Raw genomic sequence first — 22,819 nt, 5'->3', positions numbered from 1 at the left:
CCAGTTTTGAGGCGAAGACACAGAGCTACTCAGGAATTTCCTTGGGGGTTCAAGTCATCACGTTTCTAAGCTCGTTTTACTGTAGGGAAACTGAGGCACAGAGCCGAGAAGTGATTTGCCCGTCAGTCAGTTATGGCAGAAGGGACACTCAAACACATGGTCTGACACAGTCTGTGTTTTGTAGCCTTGAACAGGCCCTGATCGTGTTACAGGGGGAGCCGGAGCCAAGGTCATTCAGCCCACTGGCTTAGAGTCCAAAGCAAGGCCAGTGGTGACGGTGCCCTGGAGCCACCAACCCAGGGCTTCTATATCTAGGAAACGCAGGTGCTTTCTGGGTGGTGACCAGGACAGGGTGGACTCCTTAGAAGGCAGCCTGAAGAGCCAGCGCACTGGAAGAGCCAGAGTTCACTTCTTGCTGTTGGCCGGTCTGGAGGATCTGGCACACGGCAGGAGCTGCCACACCTCACACTCTGGGTGACACTTGGACCCTGTTGCCAAAGCAGGGAAAAGGATGAGCTTGCCCTGGGGATGCAATTGGTGTGAGCTCTGGGGGCAGCTGGGGTTTGGGCAACCCATGACCATCCCGTGGGGCCATCTTATCCTCAGCTGTCATCTGGAGCTTAATCAAGGAGAGGCACCAGCATGAAAGGGGCTCCCAGACGCAGTGGGCACCCCCTGGGTGCCCTGAATCTTCAACTCAGCACTTGCTTTCTGAATGAGCTCCAACAGCCCAACTTTGCTGGCCTGCCCTCCCTTTCTTCATCCTCTGTTTCCTTGGTGTCCACCCTCTGGCCGCAGCCCTGTCCCTGGCTGCCTCTACTCGCACTGCACCATCCACCTCATGCCAGCTCAGCCTGCTCCTCTCCTGCCCTCTCTCTGCCTTGTGGGGAAAGCCTGCAAAAACCTGGGAGTTAATCTCCAACTTTCCCTCTGGCTGGCAGTACAGCCTCTCCAGCCAGTGTTTAAGGTCAAGTCCCATCCCTGCGGCTGTATGATTTGGGGCAGGTTACTTAATCTCTCCCAGCTTTGGTTTCCTCATATGAAAAAAGGGGATAATAATAGCATCAACCTCTTTGGGTTGTTTGTTGAATTAAGTGAATTAACGCATGTAAATTGGTTAGTTAGTGCTGGACGCAGGGTAAGTGCTCAGTAATATTAGCTATTATTAACATCTTGCTGTGTCATCCGAAATCTGGCTCTGCTCGAGGAGTCTTGTTCTGTGGGAGAGAGAAGGAAGGTGATGGGGTTAGTCCGCCCCTAGTCCTTCAGACCAATTGTTTCCAAAGTGAGGAAGCATGTACCCTTCCAGGTGCTCATTACTCTTTGGGGATAAGGAAGGAGTGAGGAGGCTTTGAACTTTTGTGTGAATCTGTTATGTGTTCACAATACCACATTGCCTTTTCCTCCCAGGCACAAGCTAGTCTACGTTTCCCAGCCTCCCTTGCAGTTGGCTGGGACCACATGACTGCATTTGGACTAAGTGAATCAGGGCAGCCATGATGCCATGATGCTGCCCCTTCCAGGTCTGGTTCTCTGCCCGCCCCCCCTTACCCCCCACCCCCTCCCCCACTGTGCAATCCTCCAGGCTCTCTCTCTTTCTCCATCCACTGGTTGAATGAAGAGGACCCCAGCGCCCTGGAGAAAGGAAGAGCCATGAGATGGAAGGATCCTGGATCCTCAAATGAATGCAAGGAGCGGAACCCCCGTAACTAGCCAACGCTGGACTCTGACATGAGCGAGAAATAAACTTTATTGTATCAGGCCACAGAAATTTGGAGGATATTTATAGTGATTAGCCTATACTGACTAAGTCAAGTTCTATTGAAGTTTATTTTTTAAAAAAATATCATCTTTTAAGATTTTCTATCTTTTAGTGTACAGGTTTCAATACATATAATATATTGATATAGTAGTACATGTCTATAATTTAATGCTCAGACTTTTCAATGGTAGGCGATCAAAACACTTGGAAACCACTGCTCCAGACTATTGGGACCAACTCTGTTTCTCATTCGGGACCAGTGCCCACCAGACCGGAGCCCCTTGTCCCCTTCCCACTTTCCAGGTCACACTGTTATGTTTTACTTCCTTGCTGTATCCTGCTGTCATACCAGGGGAGGTCAGTATTGGAAAAAAAAAAAGCTCAAAAATTTTTTTGGTTTTGTTTTAAAAAGTGGTGGTAATGGATGAAAGCAGTCTGCACTAGGAATTAGAGGACCAGAGTTTTATTCCCAATTTTATTCTCAATACCTAGCTTGATAACAAAGATCAGGGCATGTCGTCCCTGGGTCTCTGAGCCCTCATCTGCAGAATGAGGTTGCCACACTGGATAATGTTGGAAGCACTTCTCAGCTCTACCATTTGATGAGCTTTGTAGGCCGTTGTTTTATGTGAGTGTGTGCTTAATTTGGAGTAAGCTTTAAAGGATGGCTTTGAAAACGATTGGGATTGTATGCTTATGCCCCATCCCACTCGCGGAGAGAGAAGAACTTGCTTTGGCCATGGCTGCCACTTGACAGGATTAACCTGCTGCTTTCTGGGGATTTGCATCTGTATGGAAATTCCAAGGTATGACTTTGAAATTGCTTGTTTTCTTCTGTTGGAGGAATCCCCAGGCTCCTGGAACTCTGAGTTCTCCTAACCATCCTCTCTTCCCAGTTCCTGACCTTCACATTGCTTTCTGTAAAGGAAATTCTAAAGTTTCTGAAGACCCCAATGCCCAAATAATCTGTTCCAGGGAAATGTTCTAAGTGCCAGATGTTTTTTGCTCAATGTTCTCCTAGTGTGTCTGGACTGAGCACTGGTAGCTCAGACATCGAGCTTGTGACTGTGTGGAAGTTGGGGGGAAAGCCACTCAGGAACAGCTGTCCCCACGCTTGGGTTTTTAATCATCTGACATTGATGCCTCAAGGGCAGGTATTCTGCCTCTTAAACCTTGCCCCCTCTGTAGGATAGAAATCTGCGTGCGTCTTTGACCTTCTACATTCCCACTGAGTTCGGGAGTGCAGGGGGCTCACGTTTTCAGACTTTGTACTCGGCTTTGCAAGAAAGGGAACTCTGTTTATTACAATCATCAAATTAGTATAATTAACACCATAGATTCTCCATTCTGAGGTTCAATTCCACCTGAGAGTTGTGAAACACAACCTTGCCAAATCGGAGTCCTCTTAGTCACATCAGGAATTTTCTGTGTCTTTTGTTTAAATTCAAGGCTAGGGTTCTCCCACTTCCCTTGTCTTTCCAGGAAGGTGTGTGAGTCCAGGCACCCATTATCTACCAGGGGCAGAGGGCAGTGGGGAGAAGCATCAGTCCTGGGATGTTGCAGTCCACACTGGTACCCAGTGATGCATCCTTATTCCTATCGGGTTTCAAGTCACGCAGTCCCTCCGGCACGTGCTTCGGCATCCTGGCCCTCGGATCTCGGGTCCGCTGGCTCTCAGTCTCCTGCCTCCTTCCCTCAAACCGTGTGGCTACTCCCCTGATCCCAGGGGTGTGCAGGACTCTCTGAGGAAGTCAGCCACCTGGGCACCCCATGCAGGAGTCTCTACTTGACTCTCCAGGTGGCCACTTTCCCATAGGGGAATGGATATATTCTCACCTAAGAGAGGATTAGAAACTCTTTGGTATGGAGGAGAGAAAGATGAAGAAGGAAAGAGTAAAGTTTCCTTAGAAGGCCCTCTAGCCCTCCCACAAGGTTAACTACAAAGCGTGGGGTGGGGGTGGGGGGATAAGAAGCCCCAGAATGGGTTTGGAAACCCAACAGCGGAGGGCACGCCCTGGGCTTGCCCTCTGGGGCCCTGGGAGGCAGCAAGCCCACTTCTGATCTCTGTTTGCTCCAAGTGGGAGTGTAGCTTTTGCCTTGGAAATTCATTCTCAACATATCAGTGAGCTACACCCCCCTTGTAAGCTACTTGAAATCCTGAAAATGGTCTTTCTTGACATAATTCTCATCAAGAAAAAAAATGAAGATGAAGTACTCCTTCCAAAACCTCAAGAAAGTACTTTTCCCCCTGAGTGTCTGTATTCTCCAGGGCGGAAAAAGAGAATCTTGAACTCGGGCTCATTTCCTCACAAGACAAGCTTAAAAGATGAACTTTCAGTGACCACAATTTGACCATCTTCACAGTTTTCATGATTTACTTCCACACTGAGTCATTATGGGAGGGAATCTGTTGGCCTAGACAACTATTCAGGCAGGGTGTATGTAGGGCGGCTGCTGCAATATCTGATTCTTTGTCATGTGGAGGCTGGGGTGCTTTACGAATATCGTGAATCAGAAAATAATCAGTTTCTTAACAACGATGTCTCTTCTTTTATAGCATGGATTTTCAAGGAAAAAACAGAACAGAAAGTCTTCAAGCTCTCCAGCCCCTTTCCCCTCCCCTGCACTCTTCTCCTTGCCTCTCTCCTCTCTATCTACCTACGTAGCTGATTCATATTCTGCACATTAGTGGTTTCTCAACCTCAGCACTATTGACATTTTGGGCCATATAACTCCTTGTTGTGGGGGGCTGTCCTTTGCACTGTAGGGTTTAGCAGCCTCCCTGGCTTCTACGTGGACATCAGGAATACTCCCCCCTCCCCCCCCACTATAATAACCAAAAATATTTCCAGATATTGCCAAATGTCCCCAGGTCAGGGGGAGGTGGCAAAAAATTGACCTCAGTTGAGAACCATTGGTTTAGACAAATTACAAATGAAAATATCTGTTGTCACATTCAGTGGTAACTGCTCTTTCAGACTGCTATTATGGTGCCCAATCGTATCATCTGATAGAGAAATTCATTGATAACTTAGAATGAAAGCACGTGGCTCTATTCTAGGCCCAACATTTGTCATTATCTTTAAGTCTTTATTTTTTCCCCAGCATCTTAGAAATAATGTGAACTGTCTTTGCTACTCAAGAGGAACCCAAAATGATGCCTCTACATTTTGGTCTCTTCTTTACCTTTAGGGACAAAATTAATTTTTTTTCTCGGAAAACGATTTTGCACTTGTTCTGCAAAAAGTGAACTGATTTACCAGAAAGCGATTTAATAAAGTTTCTTAACTGACAACCCACTGGCGATTGGAATGGATCATTATTTCAATGAAATTCAATGATAAGGTATAAATCACTCTAATTCGTACTCGCATATTTCTTTTTTTTTGTAGGAGATCAGTGACTTTGCAGATTTACTAGTCACGGTTCTTCCGGGTTCTCAGTCTATATTCCCACTGGGCTCACGCTGACAGTTCGGGGTTATCGTGTTATTCTAAGACATGGTCTGTGTTTCTCTTGTGTTACTCTGAGCACACCCTGTGTCACGGCTTCCGTCACTCCTTCATTCCACAGTGAACTGCTCTGGAACCCTTGGTCACTGGGTGCTTTGGGGCTCTGCCATGAGACGACAGTAACAACAACAACAAAACAACCTCCATATCATGAGAAACAACCTGCCGAGAATGAGATGACGTTGGCTGAGATAAACCACAGCTCACCAAATGAGAGTTCGCCAAGATGCGCGACCTACTGCAGTCTGGGTAACTTGTCCCCAGACGTTAGGTTTAACAATTTAGGTTGTAACGACTACTGGGAGCATACTCTTACTTAATTTTATCTTTCAAATGTGTGAAATGTAGTGAATGGTTGTTTTCATGACATCTTCCCAGGATAACACCATTATCATTACCTTCTTCAGGTTCCTGTCAGGTGGCCTCCAGGAGGACTGTTGGTTTTCAAGGCCCATTTTAAGAAAGGCTGACCTGGTGTCAATCGTGTTAATTCAGATGACAATGACAGAGCCGAGGAAGACAGTGCTTTCTTCTTGTTACTTCAGATGCTTATGGCTCCTTCTCCAGATGAGACGGCAAGCTCCCTGCGGGCAGGGGCGGGTTTTCTGATTCCTGTGAATCTCCCCACTGCCCCCAGCACACCGCTCTGACGGGAATTGCACAAATCTCTTTGCATAAAAGGGTGAGGCTGCATATTGCTGCCTTTCCGGTCTGGATGCCTGTGCGCCGGGAGAATCACTTTCACCAGAGGGTGAAGCCCAGAGTTGAAATGCAGACAGACAGGTCCACAATGCCCAAGCCCTGGGGGTTTCAGCCTCACAAATCCATTCTTTTGACAAAGACTAGTGCTCTTAGGGCACAGGACAGCTCAGCAGGGGAAGCCGGCCCCCAGCATTGTCTCTGGCAGCCACCCAGGGGTAGGCTCTGGACCCCGTGCCTGCTCTCTGGTGCCCTGGAGGGCACAGGCTGTCCTCCCCAGTCAGCAGCTGTCCCTCTTCCAGCCTATTAGCTTCTAAGCCAGAACCAGGCTTGGTGGGGGTGGTCTGCTCCCTCCTGTGAAAAGTCTACAAGAACACACTTGTTTCCGTCCCCTCAGCCCCTGTGCTGTCTGATCACACAACCATGCCCGTTTCCCTTTGGGAGTTTGGGGGTCCGTTTGTGGGAGGCTGCAGCATGGCTGTTCCTTTGAATGACCCCCACAGTGACCCCTATGGAGGGGATAGGATTGTGATCCATGGTTTTCCATCTTTGCCACAGGTAGGTCTAGGGGAAACGGGAATGTGAGAAATTGAGGTTAGCTTCATTTAAGGACCATTTTAGATGACCTCCATTTTGAAAAATCTTAAGAAGGGTATAGAGTTTTGATGAGGAGGATGGCTTAGCGGTTAGTCCTGGGGGAAGGACTTGTTGATGGGAGAACTGGGTGGCATTATTCTTATTCTATAATTACTATTATTGCTATTATTATTATGCTAGCATTTACTGCACACTTAAAATTGCCAGACACACTACGTATAGTCCCATTTATTTCTCACAATCCTACTGTCATTGCCACTTGACAGTTGAGGAAACAGACTCGAGAGGTTGAATGGCTTGCCGAAAGTCACGAGCTATTAAGCTGACATGCCAGGCACTGCTCCTGGCTGTGGGAACGAACTTTGGTAAGGTGCTGAGGTCACCGTCCTCCTACTTGGAAAATCAGCAGTGGATTAACTGCCTTCCATGACTTGTTTTGCTCTAAGACACATTCCCTTATGTCATAATCTCTGAAAGTCCCCTCACTTAGGCCACATCCTAAGAAATGTGTGAAGTGGAATCTTCTATCTGTGCTGCTTCCCTTCCCCAGCCTTCCCTAGGGCTTACTCCATCCCCTGAAGAGACTCAGTGCCTCTGTGTAATTTACTGTTACTTCTGCTCCCATCAGAAACCCTCTGGCATCTGTCACTTACTCTAAGGAGTCATGAGTGGTAACAGCTTAAAGTATTTCTTTTCCATCTAATGATGGATTGGCAGGCATCAGCTAGCAGATAGCAAATCCTTTGTAGGAGGTATAGAGGTCCTAGTATCATTCTAGTTCTAATGTCTGTTTTCCCAAATTGTTCCATCCGACTCCTCACCCCCATTAGATATATGAGGAAATTAGGCTCAGAGAGGGGCCTTGACCATGAGCGTCAGTATTTGTAGACTTGAACCAGAACTCAGGTCTCTGGATCCTCCATTGGGAAATCACATGAAGGGATGAGTAACCCAAAGCCTCTCCCACCCTGGAATGTTCAGATTCCTGGCACAGGGTGATACAAGGGGCTTGGAACATTCCAGAGGAAACAAATTCAAGATGAGCAGAGAGACAAAGACCTCTTAACACTAGGCTCCCGGTGCATGGGTGAAGGTGGCCGGAAATGTCCCAGGGGTGGTGGCTGCCCAGGTCAAAGGACACCAACAGGAAATACTGACTCCCAGGGTCCTCAAGCTGAGAGGAAGTGCTGGCTTTGCCTCCAGGCTGCACTGCTGTGAGGTCTCCCTGCTCGGAGAGAGTCGGCCCAAGGTGACTCAGACTTCCTGAGAAGCCTCTTATCTCAGCCAACACAGCATCTGTGCCTTCCCTTGCCTGCGATGTCACCTATTCATGGCCACTCCCTCCCACAGCCAGATCAATGGCCCCTCACTGCTCTGCAGGGAGGGTCATAGAATGGCCCCATGACAAAGGCTTGGTGACTGTCTCTCCAGGGTTTCTGTTTGTTTCCACTTCCCTGTCCTCCCCCCTCTGCTCAGAGGCTCCTGAAAGTCCAGGAAGAATTGACTCATGCTCCCTACAAACTTCTTGCCTGTCGGAGGAACAGAGCCATTGCTATAGTGACCATTTTTTCCATACTAAATCAGGACAAGAGGCCTGGATGCAGAGAGGGTACTGATGAGACCTGCGGACCACGTGTCTTAAATTGACCTGTGAGTGGGTTCTCTGGTTCCCGTTTGCCCACAGGGAGGCGGTGTAGGGTAGGTGTAAGTCACACTCAACTCTCTCTGATGTGAGTCACCAATGTTCTACTCAGATGGGAAATGACTGCACACCTCCTCAAAGACCTTCCGGGAAGGGGCTGGCAAAGGGGACGAAAATCTCATCTGATTTTTCTTGTTGATGGTGGTGGAGACCACGGAGCATTACAAACAAGGTGGTACTGTGTGGCCATTAGACTGTTTTAAAAGAAAGTTCTCTGTAAATATATACCCTGAGGGCTCTTCCTTTTAAGTTGATCTTTAGTCTTAGAGCTGTTAAGGATCTCTGAGACCCTTTCATTTTAGAATCGTGGGACTAGAGTCTCAGAAGAGTTAAGTGATTGGCCCAAACCCTTACAATATTAGCGGCGTTGTTCAGACTCAAGTGTAAGCTTCCCAGCTCCCAGTCCAGCGCTTTCTCCAGCAGGTCAACCCTCCTCCCACAGAGCAGGAGCTTTTATTCTCTAAACAGATCCTTTGCCGACTAATAAGTTGGTAGAAGAAGTGAGGCTCAATATGTGATGATCATAGCCAGGCCAGGTTAATTCCAGAACCCAGATCATCTGATTTAAAAACAACCCTTTTATACAAATGGCCGACAGGTACATGAAAAAGTGCTCAGCGTCACTAATCATCAGGGAAATGCAAGTCAAAACCACAGTGAGATATCACCTCACACCTGTTAGAATGGCTGTTATCAAAAAAACAAGAGATAAATGATGGCAAGGATATGGAGAAAAAGGAACTTTTGTGCATTGTTTGTGGGAATGTAAATTGGTGCAGTCCTTATGGAAAACAGTATGAAATTTCCTCAAAAGATTAAAAATAGAACTACCATATGATCCAGCAATTTCACTTCCAGGTATTTATCTGAAAGAAACAAAAACACTAACTTGAAAAGATATCTACACCCCCACGTTCACTGCAGCATTATTTACAATAGCCAACATGTGGAAACAACCCAAGTGTCCATTGACGAATGAATGGATAAAGAAAATGTGGTATATGTATACAATGGAATATTATTTAGCCATAAAAAAGAATGAAACCCTGCCATTTGTAACAACGTGGATGGACATTTTGGGCATTATGCTAAGTGAAATAAGTCAGACAGAGAAAGACAAATACTGTATGACCTCACTTACATGTGGAATCTAGAAAAACTGAACTCATAGATACAGAGAACAGATTGACTGTTGCCAGAGGCAGGGGGTGGGGCTGGGGAGACGTGTGAAGGAGGTCAAAATGTACAAACTTCCAGTTATAAGATAGATGAGTCCTGGGGATGTAATGTACAGTATGGTGACTATAGTTAACAATACTCATATTCTACATTTGACAGTTGCTAAGAGAGTAGATCTTAAAATTTCTCATCACAAGGAAAAAAATTTGTAACTATGTGTTGTGACAGATGCTGACTAGACTAAGTGTGGTGATCATTTCACAATACATACAAATGTGGAATCATTGTTGTACCTGAAACTACCTCAATTTTTTTTTTAATGGATAGTTGGTCTTCCTTAGAGTTCTTTTTCTTTTTTTTAAAGATTTTATTTTTTCCTTTTTCTCCCCAAAGCCCCGTGGTACATACTTGCATATTCTTCATTGTGGGTCCTTCTAGTTGTGGCATGTGGGACGCTGCCTCAGCGTGGTCTGATGAGCAGTGCCATGTCCGCGCCCAGGATTCGAACCAACGAAACACTGGGCCGCCTTCAGCAGAGCGCACGAACGTAACCACTCGGCCACGGGGCCAGCCCCTACATCAATGTTTTATGTCAATTAAATCTCAATAAAACTGGGGGGAAAACCAGCTTTTTAAAGAAATTCCAGAGATAAAGAAAGAGAACAACTAAGAAAGATGTTTGAGACACTCATCCCTAAGTTGCCGGTGAGCCTGAGAAGGGAGAGTTGAAAGGGCACGTACGTGGAATGCCTCTCCAGCCTGCTTCCTAGCTGCTCGCCGCCACTGCCCCTGGCAGGCACCTGGCTCTGGAGAGTCAGTCCCAGGAGCAGGAGCACTCCCCAAGCCCAGCCCCGCAGGGCCCTTGGGAAACCTGGGGAGGGGGCACCACTGGGCCCTCGAGGGGCTCGTGGTCTGGTGTTAGAGACAGATATTTACACAACTGACACAACTCAAGTAATGACTGGGACACTGAGCTTTGATCATTTAAGTAAAGCTCTGTAGAAACACAGGGGAGAGAGACGCTAATTTGGAGCAGGAGGTAGGGGAGACCTCCGGACGGGCGTTGTTGGACTGGGCTCTGAAGTAAGTGCAGCGTCTGCAGGTGGGGAAGGGGGAGGAGTCCAGCAGAGAGAGTCTGAGATGCTTGTGGACTGACAGGGGTCCTGCAGCACTAGGGCGGTGTTCCTAAGGCTTCCTCCATGGAACTCTAATCCTGGGAGATGAGCTGCCGGATTTGACCGGGTTCCTGGGTCAAACATGTGAGGGCGCGTTGCCTGCTATGCGGCCTTCTTGGAGTTCCACCATGCACAAAAGTATGTTGAAAGCTCTTAGCAAAACAAAACAAAAGGAAATAACACACAACTTATTTAACTGTTTATAAGTAAAGCAAACCCCTTCTTTTTGTTTCAGAAAATTTTTACTTTCATCTTGGGGGACCAGAGCCATACAGGGCTCACTCCGGCCCAGGACAGGGAGGGGATAGGGAGCTTGCATTCCAGAAAAGCCAGGGTCTGCAAAAGAGTTGCGGATTTTATCCTGTGAGCAGTGGAGAGCAGTGGCGGGATTTTTCTTTTTTTCTTATGCAACATTTTTTCCCGACGGTATAAATAATGCACATTCATTGGAGAAAACTTGCAGGAAACAGAAAAACACCTCAGAAAAGAAATCTGAAAGTACACATAGGTGAAGCATGGAGATAAGTATTTTTTTCAGGGAACATATATTTATTTGTTGACTGCCTTCTGGGTGCCAAGCTCTCGTCTAGGTCCTGCAGATTCAGCAGTGAATGAAGCTAATGACAATTTCCACCCTCATGGGGTTGACCCTCCAGGCGGGACCCAGGCAGTGAGCAAAATGGGTCAGTATACAGTGGGCTAGATGGGGAAGAGGTCATGAAGCAAGAAGATGGGAAGGGGAGTGCCCTGCCCCCGTAGGCATGTGTGGGTGCCAGGGAAGAACTCGCAGGCAAGGTGACAAGGTGACGTTTGGATGAAGACTTGAGGGACGCACGGTAGTGAAATATGCAAATAAATGGACGAAGAGGAACAGCACGCACAAGTGACTGAGTCTGGAGTGTCATATTTGAGGAACAGCAAGAAGGCTGGGGCGGGAGGAGAGAGAAGGAGGTAAGAAGAGTAGAGATCAGAGATTAGATACATAGTGTCAGCTGCATCGGGGGCCTTGAATGACAAGGCTTCTGTCTGCATGTGATGGGCAGTCAGAGCAGGGTTTTTAAACAGCTGTGTGGAGATACAATGTACGTACCATACAATTAACCTGTTGAAACTGTATCATCAAATGGTTTTAGTATATTCAGAGATATGCAACTGTCCCAGTGTGTAATTTTGGAGAGCCCTTCCCTGTTAGCAATCACTCTCCATTCCTTGCTCCTCCCCACCCTTGGCAACCATCGATCTACTTTCCGTCTCTCTAGATTTAACTATTCTGGCCACATCATACAAGTGGAGCATATGATACGGGATCTTTTGTGACTGGTTTTCTTTCATTTAGCATAATGTTTTCAAGGTTCATCCGTGTTGTAGCGTGTAGCCACACTTCAGTTCCTTTTTTTCCAGTCAATTCAGATTAATAACAACATTTGTACTTGTATAATTCTTTACATTTTATAATTATTTTTCTCATGATCACACTCAGAACAGGTTTTTTGGGTTAAATATTATTATCTCCATTTTATAGGTCACGAAAGTGAAGCTCAGAGTATTCAAAGGAAACTAGAAAATGGAAGAGTCTAAATTTAAGTTTTCTGATTCCTGATCTTGTTGTATTGCTCCACATACATCGTGGCCATGAGAAGAGTCTGGAAATACCTCTAATTTGATCCAGCGATTAAATGAACTCAGAATCCAAAGGCCCAATGGAAATCTATTAGTGCGTGTAATTAGTCAAGCAGCCAAGTTGCTTTCTTCTCCCTTGGGGGCTCCTCATTCTGTCCGGTTGTTTCAAATTCTGCTGATATGTCATCGTGTGCCATTTTCATATGGTGCTTTTGTTTCCTTCTCAATTATTTTGTTAGATGATTGAAACTAACAGACAAAATTAGGCATAACCAAGAGGTTGTGCTGTGAGTTTTTACCTTAAAGATTATCCCTCTCCTGTTAATGAAAAAAATCAGTTTGAAATATGTTCTTGCTGAAATGCAAAGTTGATTTAGTATGCACATGAGTTTCCATGGAGCATCATGATACTTTGGAGAGGAAAAAACCATGTAAGACCATTGTCCATTAATTTAAATACCTCACCACTCCTGCAGTGTTGTTTACTTCTTTTCCTACCACCACTTGTAGTCAGAAGGAGTGAGCTGACCTAAGCCTGCAACATCACAGTGCATTTTAGCATCAGCAAGAACCTGGCATTACGTCCTTGTAAGACACAACGTGCTGTGTTTGGGAGGAGTCAGGAAAAAGAACTGAGTTATTGCTGATCATGTTTTTTATTTAATCACATGTTAAAAGAGAACCTTGATTGCTGCCTATGAGCTTTACATCCTGGTAGAGAAGAACTGGGCAGAAGCTGGAAGTGTAACATGAAAGTCTACCAAACCTATTTGGGCTTATTTCAATGCACTTACTTGTTATTCATACTTCATTACAAAATAAACAATTCAGGACAAGCGCCAGGCAGATGAACACGTGATACTCCATCGTATGGATATGCTACATTTTCTTTTTCCATTTGTCCGTTGATGGACATCTTGGTTGTTTTCCATGGCAGTGTTTGAGCAGAGGAGTGGCGGGACCTGACTTTGATGGGACCACTCAGGCCGCAGTGGGGAGAACGGGCTGAAGGTGGGCAAGCGTGGAACCAGGGACGCTGTTGAAATGCAGTTGCTGGGTTTGGGGCCAGGGTGGGAGCAGTGGAGGTGGTAAGGAGTGATGTGTTAACCCCAGGGCTCAGTCTGTGGTTCTCTTCTCCATCTACAGTCGCTTCCTGGGGGATCTGGCTCAGTGTCATGGTGTATCTTCTAGGTACGAAGACGCCCAACTGCGTATCTCCGGACTCCCTCTAGCCCTTACTTGACATCTCTATTCATTCATTCTCTACAAGGCATCTCAAACTCGACATCTGCCAAACTGGACTCCCTCCACGCGCACTCCAAATCTGCTCTCCCTGCTTCCTTTCATATTTCGGTGGACTGCAGGTCCATCCTTCCAGTTCCTCAGCTCTAAAACCTTGAAAGTCATCTTTGATTTCTCTCTTTCGCTCACGTACCATATCCAGTCTGTCAGGAAAATCTATCAATTCCCTCTTCAGTGTCTATCTACAATGAAGCCACTATCATCTTTTGCCTGAATTACTGCAATTGTTAACTGGCCTCCTTCCTCCCATCATTCTCAACAGACTGGAGGGATCCTTTTAAAATGCAAGCCACATCACATCACTCCTCCACTTGAAACGCAGCAACAGTTCCCCATTTCACTCAAGTCCACACATTGGCCTACAGTACATTATGGGATCTGGCCTCTTGTCACTTAAGACTTCATCTGTTGCTTCTTTCCCCCTTGCTCTCTCTGCTCCAGCTGCCAGGCCTCCTTGCTGTTCCTTGAACTTTCCAGGCACTTCCCCACCTCAGGGCCTTTGCACTGGCTGTTCTCTCTCCCTGGAATGCTATTCCCCTGATAGCCACATGGCTATTGCCTCCCCTCCTTCAAATCTTTGTTTAAATGTTACTCATCAATGAAGCATGCTGTGGCCTTCTATTTAACATCATAAACAGATACTTGTCTTACCTTTCTTCACGATTTCTTCTCTCCCAGAGTTTGATAATCCCTTTAGTGTCCAATATAATTCACTTGTTATGTTTGTATTTTATTTTCTATTTCCTCTTTCAAGGATATAGGCTCTAGGGCGGCCATGATCTTCGTCTGTTTTGTTCACAGAAACTAGTACAGTGCCTGGTACTGTACATACTAGTCACTCATGAATTTTATTTTTTTATTTTGAATAAATCAATGAATTTATCATGTGGATATTTTTATAAATGCCACACAACATATTAGACATTTAATTTATTTACTCAACAAATATTGATTAAACACATGTTCAACCCAAGGCACTGGATGAAACACCGAGGTGTGACTTGCTCTTCACTGCCTCACTGCCTCTGAGAAGGGCATTTGGCTGGGATGTTTGACGCTATCAGAATCAAAAGGCTTGGCTTCAAAGGCCACTCATCAGAATTTCAGGAATTAACTCTTCAGTGGGGTAAAGACCAAGCTCCTCACCCAAACCCACAGGACCCTGATGGACTGGCTGTGTCCTGTTCTCTCTTCGTTCCAGTCACACTCCCTTCCTTGGGTTCCTGGAACTCACCACGCTCTCTCCTGTCCCAGGATTTCGCCTGCCTGCTTGGCATTTCCCCCTCGATGCCACAAAGGCTCTTCAAGGCAAACAAGTTCAAAGTCAAACTCACCAACTTCTGCTTTGCAAGAGTGTCTATTAAGAGAATGAAAAGACAAATTGCAGACTGGGTGAAAATATTTGCAAAAGATGATCTGATAAAGGATTCGCATTCAAAATATGCAAAAATCTTTAAAAACGGAACAATAAGAAAACAAACAAGCCAATTAAAAAGTGGGCAAAAGATCTGAACAGACGCTTCACCAAAGATGACCTACAGGTGGCAAATATGCAAACTGAAAGATGCTCAACATCATTTATCATCAGGGAATTGGGAGTTAAACAATGAGATACCGCTATACGCCTGTTAGAATGGCTAAAATCGAAAACACGAGCAATACCAAATGCTGGTGAGGACGTGGAGCAACAGGAACTCTCATTCATTGCTGGTGGGGATGAAAAATGGTGCAGCCACTTAGGAAGACAGTTGGGCAATTTCTCAGAAAACTAAACATACTCTTACCATGTGATCTGGGAATTGTGCTCCTTGGTATTTACCCAAATGAGCTTGAAACTTGTCACACAAAATCCTACATATTAACGTTCATAGCTGCTTTATTCATAGTTGGCAAAATTTGGAAGCAGCCAATGTAGGTGAATGGATAAACAAACTGTGATACATCCAGACAATGGAATATAATTCAGTGCTAAAAAGAAATGAGCTATCAAGTCATAAAAAGTCTGGGGGGGACTTTAAATCCATATTGTTAAGTGAAAGGAGCCAATCCAAAAAGGCTACCTACTGTATGATTCCAATTATATGACATTCCAGAAAAGGCAAAACTATGGAGACAGTAAAAAGGTCAGTGTCACCAAGAGGTGGGAGAAGCGAGGGATAGATGAATGGATGAAACACAGGGGACTTTTAGGACAGTGAAACTATTCTGTGTGGTCCTGAGATGGTGGCTACATGGCGGAAAGGGGAGTGTATGGCAACTGTCTGTACTTTCGTCTCAATTTTTCTGTGAAACTAAAACTACTGCAAAAAATAAAGTCTATTAATTAAAACAACAACAACAACAACAACAAAACTCACCAAATAATTTTTCCTTAAAACTTGCTCCTCCTCCAGCGAGCCCTGTCTCAATCAATGGTTCCATCAAACATCCAATCACACAAGCCAGAAACCTAGGAGTTGACCTTGATACCTTCTCACACTCAATTCTGCATCTAATTAATCAGCAAGGTCTGCTGCTTTGACGTCCTAAACAATTCCAAATTCATTTTCTCCTCTTCATCTCCTCTACCGCCATCCTGGTCCGTGAACGGTCACATGGACTGCTACCATGGCCGCCTCAATGGTCTGCCTGCTTCCATCTTGACCCTCCCATTCTTTTCCATGTTGCGTCTACCACGGCTTCAAAACACAAATCTGAGTGTACCACTTCCTGCTTAGAACCTTGATGCCTTCCTGTTACTCTTAGGATGAAGACAAAGCTTCTTCGTGTGACTTGTCTTCAGTGTCTGTCCCTGCCAACTTTTCCAGGCTCATTTCCCATTGCATCCCCCTTGTGTATTTCAGGCATGCTGAGGGTTGCTCTTTTTCACTACTAGCCTTTGTACATTCTGTTCCTTCCCCTGGAACAATTTGTTCTCCTTTCTCTTCGCTGGATACTTTCTACTCAATCCTTTAAATTTCAGTTGAATTATCACTTCTTCAGAGAAGTCTTCTCTGACCTTCTCAATTGGATCAAATCTCCACATTTATGCTCCAGGCAACTTGAAATTGTATGTTTCTTTGTGATTGATTGATGTCAGCCTGTAAGCTCCACAAACTGTAAGCTAGGGTCAGCCAGAAGCTCCATCAGAGTAGAACTGAGTCTGTTTTTGCTGATCGTTCTTTCTCAAGCTTGGACACAGTGCTCCAGAAGTGTTTGTTGATGAGTGAATAAGTCAATGAATAAAACATCCCTGATGTTTTTGAATGGGCTGAATATCCACTTAAGCTGTCGCCAGTGGTCATCATCTTTGTCCTTGGATTAAAGCAAACAAAGAGACCGTGTCCTTCTCTTGGGGAGCAGGAACCTGTTTGGATGACTGAGAATTTCAGAGGGAGCTGCGTGTGTTGAGGCTGTTATTGTAAAACTCTGCTTTTTCCGAAAGCTCACCGACTCAGCCGCGAGCGCTCACTCCATCCGTGATCTCACTCAGGGAGGGGGCATTTTGGATTTAAGCACATTTGGCTGTTGAAGAATCCTGATTGCAAAATAGGGTGACTTCATGCTCTTCTTTTTTCCTCTTAGAATAAGCACAGTTCTTTTCACACTGAGGCAGCCTGGCGACGAGTTTCCTGAAGGAACAGAAAAACAGTATTTAAGGGACATTCGGTTTCAGCTCCATGAAAGGATAATTGTAATAGGGGTTTTACATGTCCATTTCCAGCGTGTCTGTCACAGAATGTCACATCACCAGGGATTAAGTTCTCCAGTATGGATTAAGTCATTTATCACCTTCCTGGGGTTCAGAGATCCACCTGCCTCTGTCTCTACTGAAGTCCCAGCCTACATAGCCCTTGGGAACCCCATAATCTTCTGTCTCCATGGGCTTTTAGAGGTAGCTGGAATTCAGTTGGCAGATCCACTTGTTCTCATTTCCATTCATTTATTCATTCAACAAACATTCAGAGCCCACAGGATAGCAGGCACTGAATTTGCCGCAGTGATTTTCCCGGCCTTCAATGACTTCCTCTTCCTCCTTCCAGAGTATAGGCTCCAAGAGGGCAGGATATTTGTCCCTTTTGCTCACTGACTTATCTCACGCACCTAGAATATGCCTTGCACTCAATAAGTACTTGTTGACTGAATGGATGCATGATCTCTTATGTTAAAATGTATTCTAGCTACCTTCCTATGTTTCGCCTGCCTAGCATTCAGCATGGATTTCCCTCCTTTTTAGGATTAGAACTCCAGTTTTCCACGGGGAAAAATCCTTCTCCCACTCTCAGACCTGGGGTGTGGTGGAGGCTGACCCTACCCGTAGGGTTCAAGTCGCTTAGACTTGATTCCAGCTCTCCTGCTGGAATTCCTGGGAGGAGAAGCTCTCCCCTGAGGGGACTTGAAACGGGAGGGTTGTCAGTCTGTTGCTTCTGGGGGCCACCGTGCAGTGACGGCTTGCCTGGGAGTGCAGCCCAGACTGAGGAAAGCAGAGCTTAGGGAAATCGAGAAAAAATCGAGTGCTGATGACACCGCTTTTTCTGCTTCAGCTAGTGTCTATCTGTATTAGTTTCCTAGCGCTGTTGTAACAAAGTACCGTAAAGTGGGTGGCTTACAAATCCGGTCATTTTGGATTAGGGCCGACCCTAATGACCTAATTTTAACTTGACTACCTCTGTAAAGACCCTATTTGCAAATAAGGTCACATACACAGGTAGTAGGGGTTAGGAACTTCAACATCTTTTTTGAGGACACAATTCAGCTTATAGCACATCTCTCACAGCTGAGAGCCTTACACACTTAGTGTTTCAGTTCCATAGGACAAATCCCACATTTTATAGGAATCCATCAAATAAAGAGCAGAAATTTCCATTTGTTTCCATACAATTTTTTTTTGTAAGTCTGAGATTTTTATCTAAAATTCAGTCTCAAAAATCGTTTCTTGTTTCTGATATAGTCACAATTTAGTTTTTAACTTCACTAGAAGCAGTCAGCTTCTCACACCTACCCTTCCCACCCCCGTTCCACTTGTCAGATGGAATCATCAGGCATGTTTCCGTACAATTTTTGAATGTAATTGGGAGGAAGGAGGCCAGAAAGAAAACAAACAACAAACTGGATGACGGGAACAAGTCAGCACTATATATTTCCTGCGATATATTATATATAAATACACACGCACATACATACAAACACAAGCACATATGAGTATATATATGAATTCTACGTAATTCTATCAATCAATCTACACCCTTATGGTACAGAATGTTTCACAGTTCCTGTGCTTTCTTCCTCATATGTTAATCCTAGGATAAACCATATCTAACTTAACTACTATTGGGCCCCCTAAAAGGAATTCTCCTTATTTACTTAGGTGCTGTTAAAACCTCGCCTCAGGCTGCTGGTCACTGGGCAGCTTGAGATCTAAGAGAGGAGCAGAAGCTGGAGTTGGGGGCTGTCCCAGCACGGGGCGCTGATGTCACAGGTTGGCATCTCCTTTGTGACAGATGCACCGGGGGCAGAATGATGAAGGATGTCTGCACTTCTCTCTTTGGCCGGTTTTCTTAGCAAGTCCACAAAAGTATAGCAAGCATCTCTCCGTGTCAGGCACAGTTCTGGGTGCTGAGGATGGGACAGTGAACAAGAGAAAGCCTTGGATGTTAAGGAGCCTACGTTATAGCGGGGTTAGTGGAGTCTCTGTCTCATTCTGGGGAAGGCAGTCCAAAACCACGAAGAGCCCCCAGCACACGTTTCAGCGAGAATGCAAGGTCTTGCTTTCGTGTTACTCTTGGGGTGACGGCGCTGTGCTCTGAGCTCGGTGTGGGTGATGATGACCAGTCTTCCTCCTCAGGCTTCTAGAGTGTGGGTGCCAGTCCTGCCATGGCCTGCTTCGCCTCCAGTTTGTGCACCTCCTGATCGGGAGAAGTCATGGTGTCTTCCTGGCTTCTGCTTTGCCTCTAGTCGCACTGCTCTTCCTCCCACAGAAGTGGGCTCTGGGCTGGCCTTGGCTCCCTTCAGGCCATTCCTGCGTGCTCTCCACCCAGCCGTGGATGAGGATGGCATCCTGCCCACGCCCAGGTAGCGTTTCCCGGTTTGGTTTCCTGCTGTCATTTCCGTTTGCTTGTGTTTGTCCCCACGCCACTCCCTCACCAGGCCTCCTCCGGAGTTTATGTCACCTCGACCTCTTCCCAAAGGACGCAAAGGCCAGTAATGAGTCTGAATGTGAGCTGTAACGTTTGGTGGTTGTTCTGAAAATCTTGATGGTTTAATCTATTTCCAGTGCTTTCTGGTGCCTCAAACTAGCATGTACCCTGAGAGTCTCTGTTCTTTTATATGCAGCAGCTTTTAGCTCCATTGTAAAAGAAAAAAATCTCCATCATTAAATGTAGCGCAAACATTTTGGAAATGTAACGAATGCTTCAAACGTACAGTGTTTAACGTTTTTCTTGAAAAGTCTTTTGAGCTCTCAGGCTGGGCAAAGGTTGACTCCCCTGAAGGGAGCTGGGCCAAGGAAAATAGACATGACCTCTGTTCTGTCCCAGGAAATGAGAGCTCAGAGTAGCTTCTTCCCCAGGGGTGATCAGGTTTGTGGATGGCCCTGGGAATCTCAAAGGCTCTCTCTGGGGTGGTGGTGAGGGAAGGAGGGGAGAGACTGTGGCTGCGCGGGACACCTGGGTTTGGATCTCTGTCTGGCTGCTTCACAGCTGTCGTGTTTGAGGTCAGTCCCACTGGACTCAGTTTTCTCATCTAGGGACGTTGAAAAAAATACCCATTTCATGGGATTATTTAGAGGAGGACTTTGTGGGTTTTGAGTGGGACAAGCAGGGGGCTTCAGAACCAGTGCCCCGAGCAGCTATTCTGCTGGGAGTGCTGCCTCACCCTGTTCCCAGGTGGGCTTCCTGTGGCAGCAGCTTGATCTGTAGATACCCCAAAAGGTTTATCCACTGTTGAAGGAAAACCAAATTGGAATCGATTCAAACGATCAGTGCTATGTAGGGAGTTGGGTAAACCGATCAGAGTTTAGGGACTCAGAAGTCTGGCTCTGTCACTCTCTAGTTGTGTGTCTGAGCAAGTTACTTAGCCTTTCTGGGCATCAGGTTCTTCATCTGTATAATGGGAGAAATATGAATACATATAAAGCTGGTGTTTTTACCGAGTTTGTACTTGTAAAATGTTTAGAGCAGTGCCTGGCACGTAGTAAACTTTCAATAAATGTTAGCTGTTATTATAAAGCCCCCGTTGGAAAATAGCTAATAACCTTAAGAGTGGTTTTCAGCTGGGGACAGTGGGAAGGAGAGCATATTGGAATCATGATATTTATGTTGTTTTTTAATTTGAAATTTCAAATAACATTAAAGGAAGGAATTATATATGTAGTTTTTATATTTTCATTTTTCAAAAGAAGGATTAGGTTAAAAAATGTTGCCTGCTACACGGTAAAGTTGGGCTTGCCCATTACCCTGTTTGTGATTTAGCTGTTGCTTCATATAATGGTGAGCATATTCTGTGTCAAATATGTTTTGAATGTAAATGGAACTATTTTCTATACCAAGCCTGGCTCATACACTGATAAAGGAGAAGCAGATAGCAAAACTCTTACATTTGCAGGCCCTTGGACAGTTTATCAACATTTCCAAATCCATTCTTTAATTTGATACTCAAAGCATCCTCGCAAAGTGAATAGGGCAAGGTGTTATTATGATCTTTCTTTTATAACGAAACAATTGCTCTCTTAGAGGAGGAAAGGGACCTTCCTAAGGCTTCCAGATTAGTAAAAACAGAGCCTAAAGCCTTCCTACTGTGCCACAAGGTGCTTGGCAGTGGAATACTTACTCCCTGGGGCTTTTAGGTCTTCAGTAGCCAAGGGAGAAATACGCTGGGAAGGGTTTCTGCTGTGCGGGTCAGTAGGCAGAGACATGCCTTATGGGATAAGTATGGGCATACAGCATCCTGTAATCCAGGGCCCGAAAGGAAATGGAAAAGTGTCAAGTTTGTTTTCCTATACACAAACCACCATCTGCTGGTATTTGTCCATCTTAAAGGAATTCTGCAATAAAGTAACAATCGATCAGCAGTTATTTCCTGGACACTTTCTGTATAGGACTTTGATGTATGCATAGGGTTTGTTGAAGGTCAAGAGTGCCACAGGCTACTTCAGGGTTCCTGAAATTATAAAAAGCAGGAATGAGAAAACAATTTTCTAAACTCATTGCGACATTTTTGATGCTTACGTGGAAAAAGTAATGCTTCTATGATCCACGTTATATATCATCATGGAATTGCAAATTAAACCGACAGTGAGATACCACTACAAACCTTTTAGAATGGCTAAAATCTGGAACACTGATGACACTGGAACACACCAAATGCTGGCGAGGATGTGGAGCAACAGGACTTTCATACATTGTTGGTGAGAATGCAAAATGGTAAAGCCGTGTTGGAAGACAGTTTGGTGGTTTCTTACAAAAGAGAATATACTCTGTGATCCAGCAATTGTGCTCCTTGGTATTTGCCCAAATGAACTGAAACTTACGTCCACACCAAAACTGGCACACGGATGTTTGTTAGGAGCTTTATTCATAATTGCCAAAACTTGGAAGCAACCAAGATGTCCTTCAGCAGACGAATGCGTAAATAGACTGTGATACATCTGGGCGATGGAATATCATTCAGCACTAAAAAGAAATGAGTATCAAGCCATGAAAAGACAGGGAGAAACTGTAAATGCATATCACTCAGTGAAAGAAGCTGATTTGAAAAGGCCACATACTGGATGATTCCAACTATATGATACTACGGAAAAGGCAAAACTATGGAGACAATAAAAAGATTAATGGTCACCAGGGGATTGGGGGAGGCAGATGAATAGGCAGGGCACAGAGGACTTTTAGGGCAGTGAAAATACTCTATGATATTATAATGATTAATATACGGCATTATACATTTGTCCCAAACCATAGAATATGTAACACCAAGAGTGAACCCTAATGTAAACTGTGGACTTTGGGTGATTATAATGTGTCAACATAGATTCGTTGGTAAAAATGGTACCACTCTGGTGAGTGATATTGATAATGAGGGATGCTATGTATGTGTGCGGGCAGGGAGTAAATGGGAAATCTCTGTACCGTATATATAAAGTATATCTATACCATATATAAAATAAAGTCTAAAAAAAGGTAATGCTTTTCAATATACTAAAAGTGTGATGCAATATAATTGCACTATTTTAAATTAATTATAGGTTTTCTAAAAAATAATAACTCACTAATGCACGGCAGGAGGTGTGCCAGGCACC

General features: G+C 45.1%; 1 long non-coding RNA gene across 1 annotated transcript; it reads right to left on the bottom strand.

The window, feature by feature from the left end:
* Positions 1-14,465: 14,465 nt before the first annotated feature.
* Positions 14,466-18,958, bottom strand: LOC139074157 (uncharacterized). The gene is made up of 3 exons (XR_011523676.1): positions 18,892-18,958; positions 15,906-17,159; positions 14,466-14,905 (listed from the first exon to the last, which is right to left on the bottom strand). It is a non-coding gene; the product is annotated as an uncharacterized lncRNA (long non-coding RNA).
* Positions 18,959-22,819: the final 3,861 nt, after the last annotated feature.

Source organism: Equus przewalskii, chromosome 10, assembly GCF_037783145.1.
Source record: "Equus przewalskii isolate Varuska chromosome 10, EquPr2, whole genome shotgun sequence".
Taxonomy (NCBI): domain Eukaryota; kingdom Metazoa; phylum Chordata; class Mammalia; order Perissodactyla; family Equidae; genus Equus; species Equus przewalskii.
Note: the sequence above shows the minus strand (reverse complement) of the source record. Positions and strands in the feature narration are given on the sequence as shown.